The sequence below is a fragment of the Microcebus murinus genome, chromosome 29 (genome assembly GCF_040939455.1).
Source record: "Microcebus murinus isolate Inina chromosome 29, M.murinus_Inina_mat1.0, whole genome shotgun sequence".
NCBI lineage: Eukaryota > Metazoa > Chordata > Mammalia > Primates > Cheirogaleidae > Microcebus > Microcebus murinus.
In genome coordinates, this window is record NC_134132.1 from 10,090,488 (window position 1) to 10,117,222 (window position 26,735).

The window sequence follows — 26,735 nt, forward strand, 5'->3', positions numbered from 1 at the left end:
CATCACTGTTAGATACTGGGAATGAATACGAGAAAGAGTGAGATATAACCAAGGTCCTGTACGGTAGAGAAGGCAAACATGTACAGGTGGTACAGAGTTATGTCTTATAACAGAAGTAAGGATGGTGAAAACACAAAGCAAAGAGCCATCGGTTTGATTTGTTGGCAAAGGGAAGTCAGGAAGTTTCTTCAATAAAGAGGGCAAGTCTTGTTTGCCTTAAAACCATCTATGATGTGGTCAGCGTTGTGGGATAGATGCCTACTCAGCTTACAGAACAAGGAAGAAGAGATGCTATATTGTTATTCCTCATTTTGGCTGCACTAGCCTTGCTGTCTAATCATGGAGACTTATTTTTCTAGGCCTTCTTAAAACAACTTCAGTAAACTTTCACTCTATTCCAAGTGCATAGGAAGAATAGATAGAATATATTTTTAAAAGTTCATATATTTCCTTGGAAAAAGCAGGAGTCTAGGATTCACTCAAATATAGGTCTTGCCACATCTCTGCCACTAGCAAGTCATGAGTTTTGGTGAAATCATTGAGATATCGCCAGTCTCAATTTTATTTTATGTCACATGAGGGTTTGAGACATGGTGCTGTCTCAAGTCCCTTCTAATTGTAAGCATCCAGGGGTGAGGAATCTGTAGTCTGAAGGCCACATGTGGCTTTCTAGGTCCTTAAGTGTGGCTTTTTTTTTTGGACAGAGTCTCACTCTGTTGCCGGGGCTAGAGTGCTGTGGCATCAGCCTAGCTCACAGCAACCTCCAACTCCTGGGCTCAAGCAATCCTCCTGCCTTAGCCTCCCAAATAGCTAGGACTACAGGCATGCGCCACCATACCTGGCTAATTTTTTCTATATATTTTTAGTTGGCCAGTTAATTTCTTTCTATTTTTAGTAGAGGTGGGGGGTCTTGCTCTTGCTCAGGCTGGTCTCGAACTCCTGACCTTGAGCCATCCTTCTGCCTTGGCCTCCCAGAGTGCTAGGATTACAGACGTGAGCCAACCGCGCCCAGCCAAGTCTAGCTTTTTGACTAAATCCAAATTTAGTTGACTAAATCCAAATTTGACTAAATCCAAATTTTACAGAATGAATCCTTTCATTAAAAGGGGTGCAGCAGCGAAAGATGAAGCTTTTCTTGCCTCCCTTGGTGCTTAAAAAAAGAACAATCTTGGTAGCAGAAGGTCACAGGTTCCCCACCCAGGCATGGCCCAAACTTCCAAAGAACAGAATGTGGTGGGAATGACAGTGTCTGGCTTCCCAGTCTAGGTCCTAAAAGGCATTGTGGCTTCCTCCTGGCCATCAGTCTTAATCACTCATGCTGGGGAAACCAGCTGCCCTGTCATAAGAACACTCAAGTAGCTCTATGGAGAGACTCACATGACAAGGAACGGAAGCTTCCAGCCCACAGCCATGTACGTGCGCCATCTTGGATCCTTCCTCCTCGGTTAAGCCTTGAGATGACTGTAGCTCCAGCCAACGTTTTAACTGTAACCTCAGCTCAGAAAATCTGAGCTAGAACCACCCAGGTAAACTGCACCAGAATCCTTGACCCAAGGAAACTTAAATCATGGAACGTTTTTGTTTCAAACCTCTAAATTTGGGAGTCATTTGTTACACAGCAACGGATTACAAAAACACCATCCCTCAAATCATCTCCTCCTTGGCTCATGACCCAACCTAGAATTTCTGGTGTTCGAATTTCAGTGAGCAATGATCGAGATAGAGAATTACTGATTTCTTTTACAATTCTCTTTCAAGGAAGTAGAACATCTATTTCTCTACCTCCATCCCTGCCCTGAGAAAGAAATCTTAACACTCACCCTCTCTCTATGTCTTCCTTTTGCCTACCAATATTATTGTTAAAATGCCCAGTTGCCATTCATAGCTTACAAAGCTCCTTTAACTTTGTATTAAGAGTCTTTACAGTTTAAGAAAGTAAATCTGGACAACCTCAGAGCGTCACCCCCTCAAAATTCCTTCAGCTTTTCCTGCATTTTCTAGATTCTTCCTCTTCTTGAACCTAGGATGAATTCGTATGCTTGCATAGACATTTTCACTCTTAGCAACTCCTTATGGACAGGTGCAAGTCAAGAATCCAGAACACAAGGCAAGAGTCTCAAATTATTTTTATAGTCTCCCGAGGTAAATTTAAACACGAAATTAGTTAATGGCCCTGATTAAAAGGCCAAGATGGTATAGTAGAGTGTCACATCTGTGTCACATCTTATGATTGAGTCACAGCTATAGACTTGCTGCCTGAGTATAAATAATTTATTAATCTGCTCTGAGTTAAACTTTCCTCACCAGAAAAACGAGAGTATTGATGACTACTTCACAGAACATTTGTAAGAATTTAGGAATATATTGAATGTGAAGTCCTTTATAAAGTGTTTTATACATTTAATTGTTTTTTATTGTTATTATTATATTAAGGTATCCATGAGCATATAAAAGTCACTTAAAAATTGGTCCAATTCTAAGAGATTTATAACATTTTCATCTCTATTTCTTCCTCCAATACAATGGAAATACGGCAAGCATATGAGGAATGCAGAGAGTCGAATTTTAGCATTCTACCAACTTGCTACATAATTTTGGGCAAGTTGTTAGAGAACTTTAAGATCACTTCTTGGATGCTAGTAATTGTTCAATAACATTTGTGGTTAAATGGAGAAGCAAGAATTTTAAAAGTAAGGAAAATAATCCGTATATTTGTTGTATTAAGAGAAAACATTTCTACTCTGCAATCGTTTCATTTGGACCAGAATGTGTGAAAATGTTCTTATTCATCTGCTTTGATAAGTAGCCAGATGGTGTCTAAAGATTCATTTGCTTTGTAGTTTAATGCAATTGAAATGAGTTTGCTAGTCACCTCTTGAAATCTATGGAGCTTTAACATCAATCATTTCGAATATGAAGATTCTGGCGAGGCTATTAAACTCTATGACTTTTAAATGTTAAAATCACCAAAGCACCTTTAAATTCTACTGGTAATGACATATACAACCCTTAATACTGGATATTAAATATTCATATTAAATCACAATAAATATTCATGTTGAACCATAAGCCACCTGATATTGCAAATGGCCATTTGTTTTGTCATTTATGTACCACTGTCAGATATGACAGGATAATGCTTATAATTTATTAAGCAATATGTCACAAGAAAACGTCCAGTTCCCCACTATTTCCATGTTAGTAGCAATGGATGTTGCCAGGGCATGGTGGAGTATAAATTATTTCTCAATTTGAGCACAATGCTACTGCTATAAAATGCCCCATGGCTATGAAAGTCATTAGCATGCACTGTAGAACAAGCTTGTCACACATACACACACACACACACACACACAAAGAAAGAAAGAAATAAAAAGAAGTAAACACAAAGCAGACAGTCCTCTGATTTACAGCAAGCACGGCGGGGGGGGGGGTGAGAGTCTTGAAATGAAATGCACAGGAAAAGGTTAGCTCTTTAATAGCAAGCTAAATGCTCTCCCCTCATCTACAAGGGACTATAGTTCAAAGCCAGGGCAGAACTTAGGGGAATTAGAAAACTCGGAACTTAGGGGAATTAGAAAACAGAGATCTTTTGCAAAAAGCTACTGCTTCCAATGGATGACTATGTACCTAATAAAAATGGAAGGCCTCATTAATTTCATTTAACTGGTAATCACCAGATGTTGGGAGCCATATGGAAAGAAATGTAATTGAATGTTTTTAGAGCTGTGAAGGTGGGGTGTTGTGTGTGTGTGTGTCTAAGTAGAGTACGAATAGATATTTAGATCCTTGTAAAAGGAGTTTGTTTTGTCAGGTCTTTTATTGCAACAGTAGAGAGAGAAGCACCATGTTTTTGATAACTTCACCTTAGTACTATGTACAGAAATGTGTACATACATTCACCAAAAATATGTATAAGTGCTTATTTCCATGCTATTTCTATGTACAAATATTGGAAGGACCTTAGAGGTGTCTATCAACATAAGACTGAATAATTAAAGTGTGGTATTTTCATACAATTAAATACTATACAGCAACAAGAAGGAATTAAATATTATTTGTTTTTTCAGAATATTATGGAAGTACAAAAGTTATAGCTTTTTTTAAAAAACAAGGAACAGCTACCTGATGGGAAAATTATGATCTGTTTTCTATTTCATTTTATTCTCTGTACCCACTGCATTTTTAAGTGAATAAATGTCACATGATAAATAAAAAAAAGTTAAAATTGCATTCTCAATATAAGTATTATGAGCAATAACAATAAAAAATTAAACTTTTCAGAACATTTCAAATAAAGGCAAACATACTTTAAAGAACTGGTATTTAGACAACATTTCCTGGATTTTCAAGAAATGGGAGAATTGACAGAGGAAAGGTGGATGGCTCTAGAATTGAATAGTGGTATACAGCAATTACCTTTTCTAAAATAAAATCTTCCAGTAGCTCAAAGAGATGGAACAAAGGATGAGTATTTTAATTTCATCTAACAACATAATAGTTCTTCATATTTCATACTAATTATTACATCAAGAAAAATCACTTATGCCTATGAGCCTCAGTTTCTCAGCTTTCAAATGGGCATGATCACGTGTACCTTTCAGAACTATAAAGGGGAGACAAAGCAAGGTTAGCAATATATTTCACGTACCACCTAGTTCAAAGTGTTCAATAAATTCCTCAGCAAATTAAATGTCAGAGCTTAAGTGATTGCCCTAACACAGATTGTTAGTGAACAAAATCTTGTTCACACAGCTTGTTAGTCTGGTAGTGATGAAGTCAGAATTAGAATCGCTCATCGAGTGCTTTCGATCATGCCATGCATAAGTATAAAGTTTAAGTTTTGGCTTCTGGATTCTTCTACCACCTCATACTTGCTTGTATTGGTTCATGAGAGCCAATTGTGTAAAATACTTCCCAAATCTGCATGTGGTAACATCATATTAGTAACTTGAAATTGACAACGAGGGGAGTATTTATAACACAGAAATTGGCAAATGCTATTAATCGAGGATTTTGTTTATGGTGGATCCAGTTATTAAATATTCACCAGCATGCCACCAATCTGTGCTTATATGTCTGGATCCAACTGCACAGGTAGTATCTAGTTGGTTCAATATAATGAATGTGCTGCAGACATCAGCTCCTCAAGAGGCCATTAAGGGTTTCAGTCCACCAGATTTCACTTATAGTTAATTCAGTTTCCAATGTAGACCTCAGTACCTTGCAGCAACTTGCAGACTGGGTGATTCTCATGCCCTAAATCAACTAGATGTCTTCTTAAAAATCGTATAGTGTTTGTTTCCTGAGTGCTGCCTTTTTCTATGTTTCTTGAAGGCAGAATAAAAGTCCTTCAGAAAAATCATAGCATTGATTTTTTTTTTCCCATCTCTTTTATGTTGGCAGTTCAGTGAAGCTTCCCCCCTGGGCGGAATTAATCACTCAGGCCTCTGCGAGCTCCCTAGCATTTTGCTCAAACTGTTAATATTGCACTTACCGCATTGTGTTACTATCTGATTTTTCCTGCCTCTTTGCTTGGCAGGATCAAAGGCCTCCCATTCACCCTAAAACTCTACCTGGCTCACAGTAGGCACACAACAGCCATTGAGTTGACTTGATCTGGCTCAGAAGAAAATACGTACAGCCAGCTTCTCTTGATTGGTATTCCTCAATTAATAAGAGGGCTGCATTTTGGAAGACTGACCGAAAATTATTTTTCTGGGTCACAAAAATATGTAAACAGCTCCTTCTGCAATGAAATTCAAATCACATTCCAAATGCAGTGGGCAAGGAAAAGGCAAAGCAGTTGGATTTTTGCCAAGGAAGGCAAAGGACAGTGCGCTGAGCTCTTTATATGTTACCGGAAGCTCTAGGTGCCATGATATCACAATGGAATAGCCTGGAGGTGTAATCTACAACCAATAAATGATGTTATCTAGCAGTTCTTAACTCCATTAAACCCTAATTTTCCTTTCAGAATATTTTCTAAGGCCTCCCCTCATTGTCCTGGAATTAAATTCATAGATAATATAACCCTACTTAAAGACATCATTTCAATAAACCGATGTCATATCCTAATTGTAACCTAAAGAAAAAATATAATATTAGGTAATTTATACTAAAATAATATCTGTTTTGATATGAACACTAAAATACATACTAAGGGGACAGATGCTTACCTCTACAAAGCATCACCATGAATTGGTCACCCAGATATATGCGGCTATTCAGATAACAAGGCAACGTGACTTTCAAAATGAACAAAAAATTTGCAAGAGTTTAGAAAAAGGACAAAAAATGCAAGGTACTCTAGATTTACCTGGCAAATTCCTGGAAAGTTTAGTTTGTATTAACACTGCACAAATACTTTATATAGAAAAGGGAGTTAGGCTCTAAAGTTGGATAATTATTATATAAAGTGCTTTTATAGATTATAAACTTGAGTGTCTGAGAGGCCATCAAAAGTCATGCTCAACTTGGATCGAGTTACTTATGTGGGTTTTTCTGCATATTTTAGACACCCGCCCACTTACTCCTGGGAATCTATTTTTTCACTGTGACAATCAAAATTGCCTCTATTTCCCAAAGAGCCCCTCGTATTGGAACCACTGGCCTAAAGAGACTGTGTCACTTTTGGTAAAATGAGGATAATCATACCCTCCTTACCTAAATTCCAAAGCTGATGTGAAAATTCAAAGGGAAAAATGTTTCTGAAACCCCCTTAATCAACCGTAATACATCAAACAAATAAAAAGTATTATTCTATCTGCCAAGACTTACTTTGTAGCAAATTTGGGAATTTCTAGCATTTCCATAACCCTGAAACTTTGTCACTGTGTCATTATTATCTTTAAAGAAGACTGATTCCCCATGCCAAGGTGCACACTAACTCAAAATCACCCTTAAATGAACTTTGTTTCCTACTATCTTGGCTTTTTTTTGTTTGTTTTTTGCCTTAGTATTTAAAAAGCACATAAATCTGAACTGTGTACTGAACTAGTTAGTACTGCCATCTAGTGACTTGTTTTAAAACAGTTGGCCAGCTCCATAAAATTTAGCTATTCAGCTATTTAAACAAATCAAGTGCATAAATGTTCTCTAATGTTCTGAAACTGACAGTTGTCTCATTTATGGGAAGTTTTGTGTGTGTGTGTGTGTGTGTGTGTGTGTGTGTGTGTGTGTGTGTGTGTGTGTGTGAGAAAGCTGCTATTAAAATTTCTTTTAAAAATAGCTGGCCGCTAGCACTTTGTTGCATTGCTGTTTTGCAGCATGATAGCATTGATTAGGAATTTTGCAAAGTGGTTTAATTATTTCAGATATCTCCATCTTGATGTCCACATTAGTGGCATTTTTTTTTTATCCACATCAGAAGAGGAAGGAATGCGGTGGTGCCATGACATACAGATTTATTCTGGATGGATTCAGAATTGGCCAGTATGTCTTTGCTCAAACATCCAGATATCTGACCTCAAGGGCAGTCAGTGTTCAAGCAGTTGGAGAGAAAACTGCCATCTGTCTTCTTCGATTTCTCAGACAAGTCTGCCTCTTGAGCAAAGAGCATCATCAGTAGAAACTGAACAGGGATTTGTGCCATGTGCCATGAAGTGTCATCTAAGGTCGATGTGTTGTCATTGATGGCTTGGGCAGGAATGCCAAGATTCAGCATGTGACATGAGCCCTGCAGGCTATGTGCTATATTATGTAAGGCTTGTAGCTCAGGAGATGATGCCTAAGAGAGTTGGTAATGAAAAATCAAGTCCCCATTTCCCCCCCAAAAAACACATAGATCTGCAGTCTACTTTTTTTTTTTTCTTTTGAGACAGAGTCTCACTCTGTTGCCCCAGCTAGAGTGCCGTGGCATCAGCCTCACTCACAGCAACCTCCAACTCCTGGGCTCAAGCGATCCTCCGGCCTCAGCCTCCCGAGTAGCTGGGACTACAGGCATGCGCCACCATGCCCAACTAATTTTTTCTATATATTTTTAGTTATCCAGCTAATTTCTTTCTATTTTTAGTAGAGACGGGGTCTCTCTCTTGCTCAGGCTGGTTTCGAACTCCAGACTTTTAATCACATTTTTCCTCCTCTTCTACTTTTTGCTCAATGATCATTTAAAAATTTTTTTAATATAATTTTTCTCTGTAACGACCAGTTTTTTCTCTAAATGGGACATTGTATCATGTCCTGTATTTTAAAAGGATAAAGCAAAAACAAGAAACAAAAAGATGGATTCCCCAAATGGTTAACGGATTGTGCTTTGTGTTTTACTCTTGATTCACTGTAAAAAGTCAGGTTCCTCTCTCTTGTGTGCTTTTAGCACCCTGTCTGTCTTTCTGGAAATATTTGTCACAACAGTAATGGATGTGGGTCAAACACCTGCAACCCTGCGAGAACAAAGAAGACATAAGAGCAGGGAAGGTAGCATCTGTCTAGGCGGTCTTGAGCTCCCTAGAGCCTAGCATGGAGTCTTCTTGCATAAGTAGACACTCAAAAAAAAATTTATTGAATGAAAAATAAGTGAACAAGTGCCTTAAAATTTGCCTTAAAATGATTTCTTCTGACAATCATCTCTGTTTATTTTAAACCACACGAAGAAAGTCAATTGCTCCCATTTTTCCAGGACTTTGGCTCTATTACCCCATCCCTGTAGCTAATGGGCTATTAATCCCTCTCCTAGTCAATGAATCTCCTTGTTGTTCGGTTTCCTCATTTGTGAAAATTGGGATTACGGTAAAGGAGCGATAATTTGTTGTTTCTTTCTCCTGTCATTTCTGCTTTATTTCTCTTTTATAGCTTATTGCCGTGGCCAGAACTCAAAGAGCAATGTTCAATAACAATGATGATAAAATGATCAGACCCTTGGCTTTTCAAAAGACCTGTAGGAAAGGCAATTTGAATATCCCTTCTGCTTCCAAAGATGTGTTGTCAGAGTTCATTTTGAGGAATATCCTTAAAGTGCTAGGATATTGCTAAGGTTTAGAGTCTAAGATCAAAATGAAAAAAAAAAAAAAAAAAAAAAGGACAGAGAAATAGCACAGTTGCTTTTAAACACATTGTTACTTTAATACTCTAAATCTAACTCTTGAATTATAATGCAGTCATAAAATCATCAGAGTGCTGACAATTAGTTGAAAAGGAGAGATGATCACATCGCTCACTGAGGTAATAATCTTCAGCAAAGCCCAAAGAATCAATGTTTTAAGTACTCTTTTCTTATTTGATCAATGTGCTATTCTTCTTCATTTTAATGGCGATGTTCACATTAGCCCGTCCAAATCCTTTGATTTACTGCTAATTGTCAACTTCCCAGCCATGTTCAGCAGATTCTCACACCTGCCTTTGTGGATATAATTATGTGAACTATCTCTGTAGCAGCCAAAGCCATAGATTGAAAATGTAGGTAGAACAGTAGCTTTGAGATATTCTTTTTTAAATCCAGGGTTCATTTTTACCATCTTTAAAAATCTACCTAACGATGCATAGAGAGCTCTGCTTTGCCTTTGTAGGACCACCCTTAATTTTTATTTCCTCTGTATGGATTCTGGTATCTTCCAAACGTTCTACAGAGAGGGTCCATAAACTTTAAATGATTTTCCCATTGTGAGTTGTTTTACGATGAAGGCCAATTCTCTGAACTCACTCACTCACCCCTTCCAGGAATTTCATGAGACTCAAATTCCCGAATGTCCCAAACACTGTGGTCATTGCTCAGTGGGTTCATATACCAAGCTAACTAGGAAGAGGGACCAAACTGTCATCAGCAAAGGTTAACATGTAAAGTCATGTCTAAGAGTGAGGCAGGGAGGTCAAAGTCAGAGAAGGAGATGTGGTGAGGGAAGTCACAGTAATGACATTCCTGGAAGGGAGTCACGAGCCAAGGAAGGTGACAACCTCTAGAATCTAGAAAAGGTTAGAAACTATCGTCTTCTGGAGCCTAGCCCTGCAAACACCTTGATTTTAGCCATGGTAAGACTCTTTTTATTTGACTTCTGGCTTCCAGAACTATAAGATAATAGATTGTCATTTTAAGTCACAAAGCTTTTGGTTATTTGTCATAGCAGCAATGGAAAACTAACGAAAACCCAAATGTCCACCAAAGGATGAATGAATAAGCGAAATGTGTTACAGCCATAAATGGAATATTATTCAGCAATGAAAAAAATGAATGAAGTACTGATACAAGCGACAGCATGAATGAATCTTGAAACATTATGCAAAATGAAAGAAGCCACTCACAATAGTCAACATATTGTATTGTATTGTATGGTTCCATTTATGTGAAATTTCCGGAATGCACAGAGCTGTAGAGACAGAAAGTGGACTCACTGTTGACTATGTCAGGGAGACAGGAGGGTGGAAAGGGTAGGGAAGAAGGTTTGGAACAGCTTGTAATGCATAAGGGGCTCCTTTTTGAGCTGATACATGTTCTAGAATGTAACCAAGATGATGGCTTCATAATGCCGTGACTACACCAAAAACCACTTTAAATTAAGAAGTGAATTGAATGTTATGTGAATTATGTCTCAATAAACCTTTTTTTAAAAAAAATCTATTGAAAGTTTAAAACAACAGTGATGAAGATGCATTATGAAGTTTATAACAAATGTAGACATAAACTATATGACTATAATCACAAAAGTGATCCAGAACACTCAAGATCTGTGCATTTCACTGAGTGTGAACCCTATCAAAAAAAGACACAGTAATGTAACACTCTACAGTGGACGATCAAATAAACTAATTTTCTCCTCATTCCTCCCCAATGTTTTTCTTAAGTTAAAAATAAAAATTAATACGTGTTTATTTATAACAATAACCGGGGGATATTGTCTCTTGTTATATATAAATGGCTCTTTGAAATGCTTCCAGAATTTAGAAAAATAGGGCTTACTCTATAAGAGCTAAACTTATGAATTCAACTACTTCTGAATGAAATTAGCTATTTTACAGAAATTATTTTAAAGAGAAAGGCGACTCAGTTAATACTGGGAGAAGACTCTGAAGCCCTAATAACAATGGCTAGAATATATTAAACATCTATTGTATACCAGGTACTTAATCTGTATTATCCCTAGTTCTCAGAAAAATCCTGAAACATAGATATTTTAAAAGATAACTGATTTTTAGAGGAGTTAAGTGACTTGCTCAAAATCATTCATCAGCCATATGACTGTTGTATGGATTTAATCCTAGATTTGCCTAAATTTCTGTGCCTTTTCCGCCAAAAAATTCTATGTTCTTTCCACTAGAAATACTGCACCTCTGAAAACAATTTTAATTGTAGAAGACTCTGGTCTTATCCAAGTTTGTAATTTCCTTGAGGAAATAATATGTGAACAGAGGGGCCTGGGTGGGTTACATAAATCTTAGAACATGTCAGTGAGACAATATGAATTTGGCCATGTATTTATCCAACTCCCTTCAGGTTATGGAAATAATATATCTCATGTACAAGAGTTTTCCATTTCCTAGGGAAGATTTATGCTTGTTTTTGTTTTATTTTGTGCATGTGGTATGTGGAAGTATTTTGTCAGGTCTTAACAGTTTCTGGAAAAAAATGTCCCTTGAAAGCTACCTAATAACATTTCATAATTCTTTGTTTGCCAAGGAATCAATGGGTTTATAATTTTGTTTCCTAGATACCAGGGCCCTAGGTAAAAGAAATGAGTGCTCTAGTCACTGAATGTTACACATTTTATCATAAATGGAGAATTCAGATCCTGTTTGAGTCACCAGTGTGTCTCTAACTTATTTGGTGAGTGAGATTTTGCAGGATCGAAATCTTCTGAGCTTACATTGATGACAGAGTTTCTAGACCTATAAGGCTGAGGGTCGGCGGGTGGGGAACAAAAATTCCACATGACGAGGCCCCACTGTTGCTGTTTCTTATGAAATCTCTAAGTAGGCTTAGAACTACAGCTTCCTCTTTCACTGGTTCAAGTTGAGTCTCTTATTTTATTGGTCGTCTGCTTGATTATCCTCTATTCATAGGGACATAATTCTTTCCAAGCAATCAATGTTTGGCAACTGCAAGCAATCCAGTACAATTCATGCCTCTATTAAAGTAGAAGTGATTCAAATGAAATAAATCGGAAACATGAATCAATAAGGCTATCTATTTCAGGCTATCGACTAAGACTTTTAATAGATCATCCGAGTCAATGGAAAAATGGAGGAAAAAAATAATTTTGTTGTATTTTTTTTTCTTTATTTTAAAATGTGCTGAAATGCTGTGATTGGTAAGTAGGATTGGGGACAAGATCAGAGAAGACACTTAGAGTGGATGGGACCGAACTAGAAAGAAAAAATCACAGCATGTTAAGAAACATATTAAGAATATTCAAGTCCAAGGCATATATGCAATCTTCACTGGCATGTTAGCATAAATGAAATCATGAGCAGTCTCATCAGAATGACTGGTGCCATGTCTGCAATTTCCAGGATCCAAAATGACAGGCAAAGTCACAGGACACCTGGACTTTGCCTCATAGTCATTAGCTGCATGACCTTGGTTATGTAGTGCAACCTCTCTGAGGGTCAGAGTTTTTTAATCTCCAATTGCGAACAGAGTATTTATTGCTCAAGAATTTTTAAGGATTAAAGAAGATCACCCACATGCCTGTCGTGATCAAGTTAATATGGTTGCATTTCTTCCCTGCGAACACAGCCAAATTCTCTTTTCCAGCCTCCCCTACAGTTAGGTAGGGCCATGAGATTAAATTCTGGGCAGTGGGATGTTATAAATGATATACTATGCCATTTCCAATAGAAGCTTCTAGAATGTCCTCCACAATCCTCCGAGTTCAGTCTCCTTGCTGGCTAGATGACTTCAGGGCTCTGAAGATCAAGAAGTATTCATTAGACTTGGCCCCTAAATCACTCACTGCACTCCCAGAAGACCCGTAGTAGACTATGAAGTAAACATGAAGTACATTTGATTACGGTTGAAGTTGTACAAAACAAGTAAATAAAGTTCTACAGAAGTTAATTTACATTGCCAATAACTACAGAAATGCTGTTGTTTTCTTTTTCCATTATTAACTAGTAGCTTCTGAGCAGCACTTGAAATTCAAGGACAATCTTCTGCTATCTGACAATCCAGGTGTCATTTGATCTGCTTTAATCAATTTATTAATTTAACATTTATTGAAACCTTATGTGCCAAGGACTGTCCAGGTACTGGAGGAAAAAAATGGTAAATTTAACATAGTCTCTGCTCTCAGATAGCAAATATTTTAGTAAATTAAACTGACAATAAACAAACAATCACACACACACACACACACACACACACACACACAAACCCATATTGGATAATAAGTCCTAAGAAGAAAAACTGAACAGGATAAAAGAATATAGCATGATGGGGGACTATTTTAAAGACAGGGTTCTGAGAAGTCTCCACGGGAGGTGACATCTGAACTGAAGTATGAATGCAATGACAGAATGGAATTCTCAGCTCCAGGCAGAAATTGCAAATGCAAAGGCTTTGAGACAGAAACTTGCCCGGCATGTCTAAGGAATGTCAGGGAGGTAAGAGTAACTAGAGACCAGAGATTGTATAGAGTTATTTTTTATTTTGAAATTTTTACCAAATAATATTTTTCTACCTTCACTTGTCTGCATGGTTTGTATACCACTCTATTCTTACAATTTTTTTTTTTTTTTTTGAGACAGAGTCTCACTCTGTCACCTGGGCCAGAGTGCCTGGTGTCAGCCTTGCTCACAGCAACCTCACACTCCTAGGCTCACATGATCCTCCTGCCTCAGCCTCCCAAGGAGGTGTGTCAACAGGTGTGCACCACCACATCTGGCTAATTCTTTCTATTTTTAATAGAGACGGGGGTCTCACACATGCTCAGGCTGGTCTCGAACTCCTAACCTCAAGCGATCCTCCTGCCTCAGCGCCTTCCAGAGTGCTGGGATTGCAGGCATGAGCCACTGCACCTGGCCTATATTCTTACATTTTTTAATGCGGACTATAAACCAAAAATTAGATTTTGAATGTATAGCTTTACTAATTAAATATTCAGGCACTCGTCAACTATGAGCAAAAGTGAAATAATGAACCAACAAACACTTGTGAAATAAATGGAACGTTTATACAATGGGCTGGGCGCTGGTGTGCTCATTGTCACATTGAGACCTGACTCATTTATTAGAAGCGGGTGAATATTTGGGTAGTAGCTTATATCCATTTTGAGGCTATTAGAAACATCTGGACAAATATTTCATGACTCTCAGGAAAGAAACTGTAAGAGAATGGCAGATGGAAATAAACAATATGAAAGACAAAGGGTATTAGACGAAAGTATAACACAAACATGGGGACATTTGCCAGTTTAAACAGGAAACGGAAAGAGAAAGGAAAGGGGAAGCTTCCTGAAGTGAAGTAAGACTCTTTTGTTTAAAGTGAGATTCTTCCAAGTGAAAATGTTATTAGCGGATAAGCACCAGATGATTCTAAATATAATGGTTTTATTTATTTATATTTTAAAAATTAATTAGTTATTTTAATGGACAAAAATGTGTATATATGTACCATGTACATGATGATTCGAAATATATATATATACATGTATATACATTAAAATATATATGCATGTATATAATTGAAATATATACATGAAATATATATACATGCTACTTATATGCATTACATTTCATACATATTTTTTGTGGCAAGAAAACTTAAAATCTGCTCTCTCTGTGATTTTCAAGAATACAATGCATTGTTATTAACTATAATTACTGTGTTGTACAACACCTATCTTTCCCTTATTTCTCCTAATTTCCAGTGGAAAGTTCTCCTAAAACCTCACGAGAGAACTACCAGATTCCTGACCCTCAAAAACTGTGGGCAACAATGAATATTTGTTATTTTAAGCTGTGAAGTTTGAGGGCATCTGTAGTTAACTTTTTTTTCTCCCCCTGTCATATTGAAGATAAAGACCAATAACCAGATGGATAAAACATGGATTTTTTTCTTTCAGATTTTCCCTGGAAATGTTTAAACATTAGTTACCTTTATCCATAAAGACTCCGGGTTTGGAACTGGTTGTTCCAAAAGTGAAAATTCTGGTCCACCTGTCAACTCCAGAACACTTTCTTGATTTATTTTCATATTTGGGAAGAAGGAATATTTTACAGCACAGATTATATCTAGACTTACAGGGAAACCTGAGGTAAACTGGCTCCATGAGGGAAAGGACCCTGAAGGTTGTAGTAATTTTGTACCAACTTGGGAATTTTATAAAAAATAGCCTTTGGCTATAATTTTATTGAAAACTAGACCAAAGGAGCAGATCCAAATTGAAAGCACTGAGTTATTACATTCCTGCTCTGACAGCACAAGGAAATCATCTTATATCAAGAAGAGCCCTCAGGCTCTTTGCTGACTAAATTGTACATATGATGAGGCTGACTGAACATGGCGTCTCACATGATACCAGCATTTTACCACAACTTGTCTAGAAGGCAGTTGGTTTTTTATTTTTTATTTTTGAACACTACTTATTTCCTTGGAGAAATAATAAAAATAATCTTCCAAACTGTTGGTGTTTTTATCTCCACCCTTGGTACCCTTCCAAATTGGACCCCAGTTTCTCTTTAAAACAGACAATAGCTCAGGTGATCTGGGCTTTTCAATTTGTTGTGACTTATTTGGCCATTTCTATCTATAGCTCCTTATCTCTCAAGAAAGGTAAAAAAAAAAAAAAAAAAAAAAAGCACACCACACAGCCATTTGGAATGACTGAATCTTTTAATTTCATATCATGGAACATAGATGTAACCAGAATGCCCAGAGAGACCCTTACCAGAGGCCATTGCAGTCCATAAATATCCTGACAGTCCCTTGAGTGACATCAGAGCCACTTCAGGTGACCTGTCCAATTTTCACCTGCCAGGGCCCCTGGCGAAGGCACCACTTTATGAAACCTTCCCCTGAGTTCTTAATCTGTTAAATTCTTTGTCTTCTCCCCACCATTACTTTGCCAATACGTCCATTACCCCATTCTTTTATTCTACCTTTCGATATGGCTACTTTGATGGTTGTCTTTATTGCACAAAGATGAATTGCTAGGGATTTTGCCAGACGCTGGGAATACGATGATAAAGGACAGCTGGTTCCTCAGCGGGAACTAAGAGGCTCCCCCAGGGATCCTCACGATGCAGGAAAAACAGCCACTCTCCTTCCCTCCCCTGTTTCAACATGTGGCTCGTCCCATCCCTTGCAATAGCCAAAGAGATCAGTATCCAGAGGGGACTATAATTAGAGCCCATTATTCACCTCCCTGCGAGAAATCATGCTGATGAATTGCTCCACATTTAGAACATTCTTCCTTACACACAACTCCTAGTCTTCCGGTCTCTTATCTGCACCCTGTCTAAACCCTTAGCTCGCTCCATCTCCCACCTTGGCCGCCCCTGTCCTGCCACTGTGCCTTCTACGGTGGCATCGGCAAGAAATCTTGTATCTGCAAGTTCTCTGAATGTTCCCATGACTTTCTTGCTGAGCTGAAACCAGCTGGAAGTTTGCTATGCCCTAAGGACATGATTTTTTCCAACAGATCCTCCCAAAAGGAGAATGTGTGTTCTCCCTCTTCCCGCAGGAGGATGTGGGGTTGTTCTTCCCCTTGCCAAATAAATAAATAAATAAATAAATAAACAAAAACATCTGCACCAAACATATGTCATTTTATTCCGCCTTCCATTTGCACAAGTTATCTACCATCCACTTGGTTATTCCCATATTCATTGAAGACTTGAGAACTTGGCTTCAGGTGCTTATTCCTATAGAATCCCTGTTATTGTTCACAACGAGTTTAACATCTTTGCAGATGGTTCATCCACACTTCAAGCTCCTCAGGTCTCAATTCTTTTCACATCCAAGTGTCTTACACACCACTTTCTGCCACTGATGCTCATAGTTATACCCTAGACTGGAGGGGCAACAAACTATGGCCCATGGCCGAAACCAGCCCACCGCCTATTTTCCTACAGCCTGCAAACTAAGGGTGGATTTTATATTTTTAAGTAGACACGATAGCCAAGTTCTTTCAGTTACGGATTGGCTATGACTGTTTTGGGGTTCCAGTGGCCCAGAGAGAGGCTGTTGTTTGCATCAGATCGCATAGCTCATTAATGACAGTGCTTGCACTAGAATTCAAATGCCCTACTCCTAGTAAAATGCCTCCCACTTAATTCATAAATGTTTGGGGAATTAATGAATCAATGGATTAATAAATCAATGGTTCCCAGGCACTTTTCATTGCACCATCCATCACAATCAAATAATAAATACAGCATATTTCTTTTCTTTTTTTTTAAACCAATCTTCTGGCTACTTGGCTTCAGTGAAGCAAGTGATAAGACAATGAGGGTAATAGAAACATCAGAGGGGCCAGATAGTCCATGTACATTCCATTACTGTGGTTTCATGGAGACATAGTTTATCTCAGTTGCATAAACTAAGCTTTTTCTGGTAATGACATTCTGCTAATGATATCGAACAGTCTAAGCCAAGTACCTGAGAAACACATTTCTTACCAAGTTGAACATCTATCCAGTCCACACAGCTATCCCAGGATTTTGGTTTGAAAATTAATCCTCCTGAACATGGATCAGTTAAGGTGTGCAGATGCTTTAGGGAAAGTTAAATGGCTCCTTCCTTGTTCTGAAGCAAAAATAATCTTTTTATTGAATTGGATACTGAGCAATTGCCCCTTTGACTTCAAAACCATAATATGTTTTGGATATATCGCTTCTCCAAAAGAAAATTAAAGCCCTCTTTCTTCAAATTAAAGCCCTCTTTCTTCAAATAGCCATAGGGCCTTCTCTCTCATGTCAACCAGATGTCTGTGCATACATTGTCGCCCTACCAGAAAGTCCTTTCCACATCAACCATTTCTAAAATAGGACCACATTCTGCCTTGCTCCCTTCATCATCCCCTTTCCCTGCTTTTATTGCTTCTATTATCCCCTAATATACTGACTGTGGCATTTCTTGTTATTACACATGTGGACATAATCTGTACATGCTATCCAGATTTTATACATTCAATATTTTTTTAAGTCATTAGTGAGCAATATTATAGATGTATCACAAATCCTGCTTTGGGTAAAATTCAGATTAAAGATTTAAAAATTGGTAAGGACATTGTAGGTCTTAGGGTACAAATTATTCATTTCATTTTATAAGTATAAAAGCTGATAATAATAATGAGTTAATTATTTATAATTGCACACCTCATGTGCCAGGCACTTTGTAAAGTGCTTTACGTGTATAAACTCAAGTGAAGCTAGTGCAATTCTTGGAAGTGGGTCCCGTGACTATACTTTATTGATTTAAAGTATAGTAAACATTGTGCACATTTCACATTTTGATATTTTTAAATTATGAAAATTGAAATCAGAGTGATTTCACCTCAAACATTTCAAAAATTTGTTTAGGTGAGTTTGGAAAATATAAGAAGAAAAACATCAAAGAGAAGGTCTTTGTTTAACTAAAATAATAAACTAGTTATTGTGTTTACCCATGTGTAACTTTGCACAAAAATCTCTAAGTTGTAAAAAATAAACTTGCTAATATAATAGTGTCCAGTTTCTCTTTTATTTGTCAAAAAAGAAGAGATCATGATCCTCCAAAAGGAAGAACCATTTCCCCATCACCTATGTTTGCTTGTTATGTGAAACATCATTTTTTTTAGTGCTGGGATGAGACTGAGCCATGGAGAAGAGTGGCTGAAACCACCAGCATGATGGTCCTGAAGTTGTCATCCAACATGAAAACCAGAGAAAATAGACAAAGATCATTTCTAAGTAGGATAACAAAGTTAAATTTCAGAAGTCCAAAGTGGATGAGGCTGAAAGACAGGAAGTTGCTGTCCAAACAGCTAAATACGGTAGAAAATATGGTTAGGATCAAAGACTGGGGTAAGCTTGGACAGGACCAAACTTGGCAAGAGAACAGAGCAGACTCTCACAATGTGGACCCCAGCCAGAGTTCAGGGTTCAAATCATACTAGAGAAAATAGAAGAAATGAGTCTGAATGGGAGGTGAGTTTAAATTGTGTGATTGTAAACAAGCAATTGTATCCCCCCCTCCCAAAAAAGACAAAATAAAGCATGAGTGTTTTATAATCCTGGGATACAGCTGTGTGCCCTGCGACCCCCAGTTTTAGAAGCAGATAAGTCTCTGAGATCATGTCAGCTTGGCAGGGAGGGGACACTGGTGACAGCACCTGGGTGGATCCTCTTGGAGCACTCATCGTTCTAACAATCAACATCAGGCTAATGAAACAGACAAAAATAAAAATCCACCCAGAGATCCATGAGAATGTTAAACGTGACCTTCAATGAACATCTCCCCACAAACACATGTTAACACGATGCACAAAAGCCCGCTACTCCGGTCCCTAGAGGGTCCAGATGACAGATTACCGTGTGCACAATAATCCAAGTGGATGACATTCTGTCGAGACGTTCCTCATTACAGCCCTGCATTTATGACACAGCAATAAAGCAAGGCCATTTTCAACTATGAGCCCTGTTGTTTTGTGGGCTAGTCATTCATTCAGTTTCCCAATAGAGCTAGCTGCCTTGAGAAAAAAAAAAATAAGCCAATTTGTAAAATTAGAATGATAAAGTTTGAACGGTAATACGCACAAGCATTTATTAATTTACGAAGCCTTTCTTCTAACACAAAAATATCTTTATGAACACAATCACACGTGGCAATCCCTACTAGACAACGTTCATTAAGAATAAATGCACACGGAAAAATGCCTTTAGTTTTTTTTATCAGTTTTACATCTCTATATATATATAAAAAAAAAAAAGAGCTTGGCAGTTAATTGCTGTATCCACACAGCAGTGGTGATTGCTATAGAGAATCCAGACTCCAGCTTGAGTATTTGAGCCTGACATCTTTGTTTATTCGCCACGTGAATGCTGACTTATCCAAACCACTTGAACAGGGTCACACTTGAGTCAGGGGAAAGATTGGTACTGCAGCATTTGAAGTGTTGACCCCAGTTTCAAACTGCCGTTTGGGGACATTGCTAGCTCTTGACTGCAGCTAACCCTTATCAACTGCTTAGTATTTGCCAGTGCATTTTTAGACATTGATATATTTCATCTCATTTCATCCACACACCAGCCTTGTTTCTTGGGCCCTGGCTCCTCTCTTCTTCTGATTCTTACACATTCCCTCTGGCACTATCTTTCATACTTTTTGCATCAATTTTAATATGACTTATTATTAAATGCAACAAGAAAAGCTAGCCTCCATACGTTAATATAAGGCCTGGTTCAAACGCATTGTGCTACAGATGTGAATCCTATTATATTTTATTGTGGGATTGTTGGCTTTTTTTTTTCTTTTCCCTGTCACATTTTGGTGTAACCAATTTGTTCCTCTCTCATTTGACAAATAAACATGCCAGCCATAGGTATTTGTGTCTGCTAAGAGAATTTCAGTTGCAAATAACAGAAAATCCAATGCGAATTGTTCTACACTATAAAGATGACTTCTTAGTTAAGATAGCTAAGAAGTCTAGAGGAAGACAGGCTCAGATATGGCTTAATTTGATGACTAAATCATTTTACCACGAACCTGTCAGCTTTATCACAATGCTGATTCCTGTCTTGGTCACAAAATGTGGTTGTCAGCTGCAACTAGAGTGATGACATAGGCTTTTCCTTCCAGTCCAAAGAGAAGATATCTGCATTCCCAACTACTGACCAAAAGTCCCAGCTTTATTCTGAGTGGTCAAGTTCCCATCCCTGAACCAATCCAAGTCAGGAAGAGAATTCAATCCTGCTTTTTGGCATCTGCCACTGAGATACTCATGGCTTTGCCCAGTGGGGAAAGGGTAGAATGAATGCTAGACAAGCAACCAGTCAACTCCACAATGAAAGCCAGAGATTTAACTAGAGCATTTTAATGACTGGTTTTTGTAAGCTTCATGAATACCAAAAAAATATATATTGCTGTCATATAAAGAGATAGAAGACTATAGTAAATAGCTCACCATGTGTACACATCCATGAGCATAATTTTATGCTTCTAATAGAAAATGTGATGAGCAATTCTAACGTGAATTTTATAAATTTCGAATATGTTTTCTTACTAAGAGTACTTACCTTGAAGAAAGTTAAACTGCCCAGTTTTGGGGAGCTCTTAAAAAATCTTTCTGAAAAAAAAAAATATGTTCCACTATAAATGGTTAAGTATTTATGGTGGGGAAAAATATAAATCTGTTACTCCTAAAAGTTATCCCTGGTTTTCTTACATTGATTTCAAGATCTTAAGGATACCACAACCTATTCTCCTTGATGAATTATTTTGTTCACTAAAATAAAACGTTCCTTTCTTGGGGGAAGAAATAGGAAAGAGCTATATTTGAGGGGAGGGGGTCCCAGATTAAAACCCACAGTACATAGCAAATGCCGATCCCTTTTTTGTTCTTTTTCATTTCAATACATTTCTTTCTCTTATTCCCAAAGGAGTCCTTGGGAAAGCAGGGCATATGGGTAGAGTGTTAAGAAAATGAACAGAAGGGCAGCTTTTAGCTTCTGGAGAATCAAGTCAGTTGTACAGGTGCACCTTCAATCTTTTGTATGAAATATTGGGAATTCCTAGAGCATTGGCCACATCCATTCCAAAGGCAATGCCAACATGTATTCCAAACACAGATATAAGTTATTTTGGATTATCTGCTTTTGTTCCTCTCCAATAGCTTAGAAAATTGAGTCAACTGCATGCGAACTTTTTATCCACAGCTAGACAGAAAATAGCCTCCTCTGAATTATTCATGCTAATTATGAGGAAGGAGCAAAAAAGTCATGAATAAATTAAATTTTACAGATGAACAAAAATATCTGTATTTCCATGGTATATTGTATTTATCCTTGAGATAGAATGTTATAATTATTTATAATGTTTTATCTATTAGACTTGAAGTTTGGGCAGCCACTCGATGATAAGGAATTGAGGCAGCACTAGAACTGTAGAAATTAGCAAGCCATGGTTAGTCATCTCAAGGAATGGAGAGTCTTATGGAAGACAGAGATAAGAATACTAAGGTTTACAAAACAGCAAGATAATTGCTATGACACAGGGGTGGGAAGAAGAAGAGCTTGGAAGAACAAAGAAATTCCAAGGGTAGGTGATATATGAGCTGAATGTTAAACGATGAAGTATCTAGACAGGTGATGAGACCAACATAAGGGAAACAAGGAGGTCCCAGGCTTGCAAAGAAAATCAAGTAGTTCCACAGAACTCTGGACAGCTCCAGACAATAGTACAAGTCCGGGCTTGGGCACTGCCAGAACCATGATTGGCATTACAAGCAGTTATGGCAGTTAAGATTAAAATATCATGTAAAGAACCAAAAGCACATGAGAGCTTATTCTTTTAAAATGTCCATTTTTGGATGTCCCACCTGATCAATAAATATGAACACTAGAGTTGGCTCCAATAATCATTGTTAACATCTGATCCAGCTATTTTAAATGTTTACTAAAATATGAAAATGATTGTTTTATGACATTGGAGGCACATTATGATCACCCAGGAAGCCTTAAAAGATGCCAATGCCTGGACCCTCCCACAGATATTATTACCCAGGCATCAGTAGTTTCTCAAAGCTTCTAGATGATTGTAATGTGTAGCCAGTTAGGAGACCACTTATCTAGGGAACAGTGTGTGTTTTTCTTTTCTTTTTGTTAACACATGTCCCCAGTGACTTTTTAGAACAAAGCATAGTGCATTTCTCTAAGTACTGAAATCTACTTTTACTAGCACCAAAGTAATGACAATCTGTTTTGTGTGCCTGTGTGTTTGCCAACAATTTGAAACAGAACTTGCAGTCTAGTATCACCACCTAATTAATGATGTTTTTATCCAGACAACAATCTAGATAATTGAAAAAAATATTAGAGAACACAAAGCTCTAAGAAAAAGTATCTGGTAGTCTCAAATACTGTGTGTTAGGAGTAAATATTCCAAGAGATCTATTTCAGGGGACTCCAGAACCCTTGTTTCATGAATATAATTTGATGATGATATGTCTTTCTATGCATGTGAATAACCAACTAATCACTGTGAATTTTCCAGTATAAATTCTTTCTTTCATGGGTAGATGTTTGTTGTAAGATCATTTCGAAGACACATTCAGAGGTGTTCTAGCCCACTTGTTCATTTGCTTATTTTTCCTAATACCTATTTATACTTATGGTAAAACCATTAACTGCCTTTTAAGTGGACCATTGCTCTCAAATCTGTACTGCATAATCCAGGCATCCTCAAACTACAGCCTGCGGGCCACATGAGGGCCTCCTAGCACATGTATCCGGCCCTCCAGGGGTTTTTGCCACCGCTGCCTGTCCTGCTTAACAGCCAACTCGTCCCAGGCCCACAGTGCACACTCTCCAACGGTCTGAGGGACAGTGAAGTAGCCCCCTGTTTAAAAAGTTTGAGGACCCCTGGCATAATCACTACATTTTCAGTGGTGCATCATCTATTTGTTAAGAAAGAACAAAGAACTGACCAAACTCAGTCAATGACTTAATTTCCAGCTATACTGGAAGACAGAAAGAATCTGTGGACTAATCTCATTGCAATAGTGAGAAAGATAATAAAGATAATAAAGAATATCAAAAAGATTGACATAAGTGGACAGTTCCATTCATTTGTTGGCTAAAATAATGGAAACTCCAGAATTTTTAGTACATGTTAATCAAGCAACAGTAGAAAAAATGGGAGGAGTAAGAATAATATTAAATAAATTATTCTTCCTTTATCTCTTGGCTGAAGATAGTTCCTATCTGTTCTGAGTCTGAGGCCAGTATTACTTACCCTGGACACTAAGGTTGCTGAACTCAACAAAGAACTAGGTCATGCCTGATTATATGGGCGCTAAGTGGCGAAACAGCCACCCTCTCCACGGTGTACTCATTAAACTGTTCCTACATAATGACAGGAAGTGAAAAGGAAAAGGTTAAAATCCATTCTGAAGGGTCACCTTTATCACTTTCCTAATAATGTTTTCAGGCCAGATATGGGCATTCATTATATATTGTCCTAGCATGAAATTAACCTAATTAGATCTTATTTTGTTCTTGGTCTTGTTGCCATAAGTTATACCATAAGCATTCATATTATTGCACAAGGTATTGTATTTAGGAAACCAAATATATTTACCCCTTGTCAAAGGGGTAAATCAAAGGCAACTGATTCTATGGAGGGGGTGGGCCAATACAAAATGAGCCTGGAACATCTTATTGTGCCAAAAAGTAAGTACTTAAAATGATGGGGCATGTCAAAGGGACAAAGGAACCAGCCAATGATCAAAGCTGGAACAATTTGAACAGCAAAATAATTAACACAATAATGGATTATAATCCAAAGCATAAAATGAATATTCATGAGTCCGTACCGACATAAATTAATGACTGAATGAATAAACAAATGGGGGAGAAAAGATAAATCTTTCTTAAAGAAGAATTCCAAATAATTTATGTAGATACTCTCCCCTCCCAGAAGGTGGAGCATAATCCCCCATTCCTATAATGTGAAATGGAGTTAGTGACTTTCTACCAAAGAATTGACGTCACAACTAAATACGAGGTGGTATCCTGGATTGGATCCTAGATAGAAAAAAAATTAGTGGGAAAACTAGTGAAATCCTGGAGTTCAAGTTAATAGGAACGTACCAATGTTGATTTCTTAGTTTTGACAAATATGCCCAGGTAGTAGAAGATGTTAACAATAGGAGAGAATGGGTGACAGGTATATTGTACTCTCCATACCATCTTTGTGACTTTTCTATAAATCTAAAATCTGTAAATCTATTTGAAAATAAAAGATGCATTTGCATATTGAAAAAACAAAAGGCCAGTCACCATTATTGAAATATGTGGGATGATGTTATCAAAGCAAAAACATTTATTTCACACCTGATAGGTAGGTAGTTTAAAAAAATCTGTGAATTAGGTACATTTTAGAAGGAAGAAGCCAAGAACATAACTATGAAAATTTCATATAGCTTCACTTCTTTGTCACAATTCAGGAAGTCTTCCTACATAAGATTTCTTCCTTTTCCTAAAACAAACAAAAGATCTGTGTCATTCAAGTACTTCCAAGGGCAAATTTTCTCTAGGCCATATCAAACCTGAGACCACTACACAGGAGGATAAAAACTTCATAGATTTTTTTTTTCCCCTGAGTAGTCACCTAACATTCATGACTAGATCCCTAATCCACCGAAGTACCCTGACTTTTTCTGTTAATTCACAGTGTTTCCAGATCTTTCTCTTTGGCTGGTATATGTTTTGTTTCCAGACAAAGTTTTGTAGCCTGATCAACTGCTTTTGTTTCTGTGCCATCATGAACTTCTCTTTATTCTGTTGGTTTGAAGGAGAAACAGAATTTGGGGGAGATCTTTATTGCCATCATGAAGTCTGTAAATTTTGATCAGGGTTGGGTACTACTCAAAGTTATTTTGACCATCTTAGTCTTCTCTCTAGGTAAAAGTTCCTCAAAAAGCAATATGGAGACTGTCTGTGTCAGAACCTATTGGGATATTGATTCAGGTCCTAGACCAGCTGACTTAGAATCTCTGGGCTAGGGTCCAAAACTCTGATTGTAACCCCAGCTTCTGGGTGACTGTTCTGTTCACCACTCTAGGAGGTTATAACTCTCTGGGCTTCCCAAAGGATTTTCACTCTTAGCTTTAGCTTCCTTCTGTAGAAAAATGTAAAAACTTTTTTGAGTACTTTCCTAACTCTAAATGAATGTTGAAGCGCTCCAGAGTTCAGAGACTGAGAAAGCTGTGTCTTGACTCTTTTTTAGGAAGAGTCTTTATCAGTCCCCAAATGAAGGACTTAGAGAAAGAAAACTTCCTGGCCAGCCGCAGTGGCTCACGCCTGTAATCCTAGCACTCTGGGAGACCGAGGCGGGAGGATCGCTCAAGGTCAGGAGTTCAAAACCAGCCTGAGCAAGAGTGAGACCCCATCTCCACTAAAAATAGAAGAAATTAATTGGCCAACTAAGAATATATAGAAAAAATTGGCCGGGCATGGTAGTGCATGCCTATAGTCCCAGCTACTTGGGAGGCTGAGGCAGGAGGATCACTTGAGCCCAGGAGTTTGGGGTTGCCGTGAGCTAGGCTGACGCCATGGCACTCTAGCTCAGCAACAGAGTGAGACTCTGTCACAAAAGAAAGAAAGAAAGAAAGAAAGAAAGAAAGAAAGAAAGAAAGAAAGAAAGAAAGAGGAAGGAAGGAAGGAAGGAAGGAAGGAAGGAAGGAAGGAAGGAAGGAAGGAAGGAAGGAAGGAAGGAAGGAAGGAAGGAAGGAAGGAGAAAGAAACACAACTTCCTGTGACTGCTTCTCAATCTGACCCTTTCTAAGGGTGTTACCCAAATAAGGCCCCTACCAAGACCCAGCTACAAAAGGCTTCTCTGAGAAGAGTTCTTACACATTTAAACATTATTTCCATAACTGAATTCACTTTCTTCAATAGATTTCTTGCCACACTTACTAGAATAATAATATAATAGTTTTTATATACATGATGTCATGGAGAATTAATTAGGCTGAATCTGCATGATGAATATATCATTCATTTTAGCTGACACCACTTGGTCTAAAAATTCCCTGAAAAAAATCTTTCTTTTCTCAATGCTAGTAATAGAATAATTTGAAAAGCATATGTGGTTTATACTTCAATTT